The following is a 5,624-nucleotide window of genomic DNA, read 5'->3' as shown; positions in this document are numbered from 1 at the left end:
GTCTTTAAAGCACATGAAAAGCGGGAAAACGTGGACAATGATGCACTTGGCCAAAAAGGGCGTATGCATTTTTTCCTGAATATATTTAGGAAAAAACGCATACGCTCTTTTTGGCCAATCAAGCAACCCGGAAAGGAAAATCAGCACTACAAAGAAGTCTCACTTCCCATAGGTCAAAAGGGCCATCCTTAAAAAGTGTAAAAACCAGACATGCAGGCAGGACAGGCCAGGGAGAAAAGGGAGCCTTGTTAGGCTGATGGGCGGGATGAGAAATGCCAATGGTAACTCGGGTATGGTGTTTCATAAAACATCTAAAAAACACAGCTAGAGAGCATAGGGCTCTTCCACTCATAGGTGTATACAATGGGAAATCTAAAACTCAACAAGACACGGGCACCCCAAAGTTTAGGGCTGCTCTGTTTACAAGAACCTCCACTTTGGTACACCTTAAATATCCCAGGAAAGACAAAAATGGATAATGAAGTTGTGGTACTTATGTACAATGGAATATCACTCAGCCATGAAATCAATGTCATAAGGCTAGTAGCAGCAGGCTGAGTGGATTTACGTACCATGTTTCTAAGTGAAATAAGTCACACAGAAAAAGGCACTTATCATAAGATATCACTTATACAGTGAATGTAAAAATCGCTACACATGACCTGTACTACAAAACAGAGCAGAGTCACACATTTAGAAAACAAACTATGGCTACTTAACAGGAAACGTGAGGTGGCGTGAGACATAAAACAAGGGTTTGAAATTAGCACAGATAGCGTTCCATAAACCACATATGTAACAGACAAGCCTTAAACTTTTCTAAGTGAACTGGACTCCACACCCCCTATTCAAGGCACAAGAATATATCTGACTAGTAAGAATCTTAAAACCTATGTATTGATACAGCTTTGTAAGTGAATCAAGTGGGTGTAAAGTGGCATAAACACAGCAGTGAAAATCAGCTAAACCCAGTTATAAAAAAAAACCCAAGAAAGACAGTGAAAGAGAGAGAAATTCGTACATAGTTCGTTCAGGGGCAGTGAAGCAACCTGGACTGACCATATCAAGACCCACAGCTGGATTAGACATAAGGCTGGACACTCTTGGGGCCGAGAGGATTGGTGAGGTTGGGTGAGCAAACGCAGACCCTTTAAAGTAATACTGTGTTGTACCCATTCTATGGGTCCTAAAATCTCCAGGTTCAAGGGAATCTTCCTACAGCGAAAAAATGCATGGGAAACCCAGTGGATGGTATACAGTGTGATTGGGAAAGGCTTCTGAAACGCACCTCATTTCTCATCTCCTGGTGCTCGGGTTCGCCATTCCAGGCGCTTTACTAACAATCTCCCCACTGGAGAATCAGCACCTTTAACTTCCTGTCTCGTACAGGTTGCAATTTGTCCTGAGGATGAATGCTAAGGGGGGAACCCATGAAAGAGGAGCTCTACGTGTTGTGACAGGCACACATCATTCTAATTTCCCATGAGAAAGAAGAATTAAACACAGGCTCAGCCTGCCCCACGGAACAAGAATAGGGCCTAAAGCAATCCTGCAGTTTTGCGGCGAGCTGCCAAAAAAGCGAGTTGAAAAATGGAGCTCAGGGGCACTGCAATTCACTAACCTGCAGAGTTATAAATGATCACTCTCGTCCAAAAATATATTGAGGGGAGGCAATGAAGACGATTTGAAAGAAGGCAACATTACAGGAAACAGATTTCAGGAGGTAGATTCAAATCGCCTTTAAAGCACATGAAAAGCGGCAAAACAACGACAATCCTGCACTTGGCCAAAAAGGGTGTAGGCGTTTTTTCCTGAATATATTCAGGAAAAAACGTATACGCCCTTTTCAGCCAACCAAGCAAGCCGGAAAGGCAAATCAGCACTACAAAGAAGTCTCCCTTGCCATGGGTCAAAGGGGCCATCCTAAAAAAGTACAGAATCCAGAAATGCAGGACAGGCCAGGGAGAAAAGGGAGCCTTGTTAGGCTGATGGGCGGGATGTAAATTGCCAACGGCCACTCTGGAGAAGTGTATGGTGTTTCCTAAAACATCTAAAAAACACAGCTTGAGAGCATAGGGCACTTCAACTCCTGGGCGTACAAAATGGGAAAATTAACAATCAACAAGACACGGGCACCCCACAGTTTAGGGCTGCTCTGTTTACAAGAACCTCCACTTCAGTACACCTTAAATTCGCCACAATAGAGAAAAATGGATAAAGAAGTTGTGCTACTTATGTACAATGGAATAGCACTCAGCCATGAAATCAATGTCATACGGCTAGTAGCAGCATGATGAGTGGATTTCGGTATGCTGTTTCTACGTGAAATAAGTCACCCAGAAAAAGACACTTATCATAAGATAACACTTATAGAGGGAAAATAAAAATCGCTACACATTACCTGATTACAAAACAAAACAGAGTCACACATTTAGAAAACACTGGATGGCTGCTTAACTGGAAAGGTGAGGTGGGGTGAGGCATAAAACAAGGGTTTGAAATTAGCACAGATACCGTTTCATAAACCAAATATGTAACAGACAAGACCTACCCCTCGCTCAGTGAACTGGACTCAACATCCCCTATTCACCACACAAGAACATATCTGACTAGTAAGAATCTTAAACCCTATGTATTGCTATCTCTCTGTAAGTGAGTCAAGTGGGTGTAAAGCATCATAAACACAGCAGTGAAAAGCAGCTAAACCCCATTATAAAAATCAATTACTTTTAAAAACCCGTGAAACAAAGACAGTGAAAGAGAGAGAAATTCTTAACAAATTCGTTGAGGGGCTGTGATGCCACCTGGATTGACCATATCTAGACCCACAGCTGATTGAGACATAAGGGTGGACACTCTTGGGGCTGAGAGGTTTGGTGAGGTTGGGGGAGCAAACGCAGACCCTTTAAAGTAATACTGCGTGGTACCCATCCCATGGGTCCCAAATCTCCAGGTTCAAGGGCATCTTCCTACATCGAAAACAAGCATGAGAAACCCAGACGATGGTACACCGTGTGATCGGGAAAGGTTTCTAAAACGCACCTCATTTCTCATCAGCTTGTGCTCGGATTCGCCATTCCAGCCGCTTTACTAGCCATGACCCTCCGTGAAGAATCAGCACCTTTAACCTCCTGTTCCGTACAGGTTGCAATTTGTCCTGAGGATGAACGGGAAGAGGGGGAACCAATGGGAGACTAGCTCTAGGTGTTGGGACAGGCACAGGTCACTCTATTTTCCCATCAGGAAGAAGAATTAACCACAGGCTTAGCCTGCTGCCCGGAACCACAATAGGACCTGTAGCAATCCTGTGCTTTTGCGGCCAGCTCCCAGAAAGCGAGTTGAAAAATGGAGCTCAGGGGCACTGCAATTCACAAACCTGCAGAGTTATAAATGATAACTCTTGTCCACAAATATATTGAGGGAAGGCAACGAAGAGGATTTGAAAGCAAGGCAGAATTGCAGGAAACAGATTTCAGGAGGTAGATTCGAATCGCCTTTAAAGCACAGGAAAAGCGGCAAAACCTCGACAATGATGCCCTTGGCCAAAAAGGGCGTATGCGTTTTTTCCTGAATATATTCAGGAAAAAACGCATACGCCCTTTTTGGCCAACCAAGCAACTTGGAAATGCAAATCAGTGCCACAAAGAAGTCTCGCTTCCCATCGGTCAAAAGGGTCATGCTGAAAAAAGTGTCAAAACCAGAAATGCAGGACAGGCCATGGAGGAATGGGAGCCTTGATACGCTGATGCGCGAGATATAAATTGCCAACAGCCACACTGGAGAAGTGTACGGTGTGTCCTGAAGCATCTAAAAAACCCAGCTTAGAGAGCATAGGGCACTTCCACTCATGGGCGTATAAATTGGGAAAACTAAAAATCAGCAAGACACAGGCACCCCAAAGTTTAGGGCTGCTCTGTTGACAAGAACCTCCACTTCATTACACCGTAAATATCCCAGGAAATAGCAGAATGGATAAAGAAGTTGTGGTCCTTATGTAGAATGGAATATCACTCAGCCAGGAAATCAACATCATAAGGCTAGTAGCAGCATGATGAGTGGATTTAGGTACGACGATTCTAAGTGAAATAAGTCACACAGAAAAAGACACTTATCATAAGATATCACATATAGAGGGAATGTAAAAACCACTACATTTGAACTGAATTACAAAACAGAACAGAGTCACACGTTTAGAAAACACACTATGTCTGCTTAACGGAAAGGTGAGGTGGGGTGATGCATAAAACAAGGGTTTCAAATTAGCTCAGATACCGTTCCATAAACCCAATATGTAATAGACAAGACATACTCCTTGCTAAGTTAACTGGACTCTGCACCCCCTATTCACAGCACAAGAATATATCTGACTAGTAAGAATCTTAAAACCTATGTATTGATATCTCTCTGTAAGTGAGTCAAGTGGGTGTAAAGCGGCAGAAACACAGCAGTGAAAAACAGCTAAACCCCATTATAAAAATCAATTACTGACTTATCATAAGATATTACTTATAGAGTGAATGTTAAAACTGCTACCCTTGAACTGAATTACAAAACAGAACAGAGATACGGAACCAAGATGGCGGAGTAGAAGTACGTGCTCTCACTGCCTCTTGCGAGAGCACCAGAATCACAACTGGCTGCTGGACAATCATTGACAGGAAGACCCTGGACTTCACCAAGGAGGATACCCCACGTCTAAGGACCGAGGAGAAGCCGCAGTGAGACGGTAGGAGGGGCGCAATCAGAGTAAAATCAAATCCCATAACTGATGGGTGGGTGACTCACAGACTGGCGAACACTTATACCACAGAAGTCCACCCAGTGGACTGAAGGTTCTGAGCCCCACGTCAGGCTTCCCAACCTGGGGGTCCGGCAACGGGAGGAGGAATTCCTAGAGAATCAGACTTTGAAGCCTAGTGGGAATTGATTGCAGGACTTTGACAGGACTGGGGGAAACAGAGACCCTGCTCTTGGAGGGCACACACAAAGTAATGTGTGCATCGGGACCCAGGGGAAGGAGCAGTGACCCTGGGGGAGACTGAACCAGACCTACCTGCTGGTGTTGGGGGGTCTCCTGCAGAGGCCGGTGGTGGCTCTGTTTCACCATGGGGATAAGGACACTGGCAGCAGAGGTTCTGTGAAGTTCTCCTTGGTGTGAACCCTCCCAGAGTCTGCCATTAACCCCACCAAAGAGCACGGGTAGGCTCCAGTGTTGGGTTTCCTCAGGCAAAACAACCAACAGGGAGGGAACCCAGCCCCACCCATCAACAGTCAAGTGGATTAAGGTTTTACTGAGCTCTGACCGCCACAGCAACAGTCAGCTCTACCCACCACCAGAGCCTCCCATCAAGCCTCTTAGATAGCCTCAACCACCAGAGGGCAGACAGCAGAAGCAAGAAAAACTACAATCCTGCAGCCTGTGGACCAAAAACCACAGTTACAGAAAGATAGAGAAGATGAAAAGGCAGAGGGCTATGTACCAGATGAAGGAACAAGAAAAAAACCCAGAAAAACAACTAAATGAAGTGGAGATAGGCAACCTTCCAGAAAAAGAATTCAGAATAATGATAGTGAAGATGATCCAGGACCTCGGAATAAGAATGGAGGCAAAGATTGAGAAGATG

Source organism: Balaenoptera acutorostrata, unplaced genomic scaffold, assembly GCF_949987535.1.
Source record: "Balaenoptera acutorostrata unplaced genomic scaffold, mBalAcu1.1 scaffold_317, whole genome shotgun sequence".
Classification (NCBI taxonomy): domain Eukaryota; kingdom Metazoa; phylum Chordata; class Mammalia; order Artiodactyla; family Balaenopteridae; genus Balaenoptera; species Balaenoptera acutorostrata.
The sequence above is the reverse complement of the archived record's forward strand: the minus strand, read 5'-3'. Positions refer to the sequence as shown.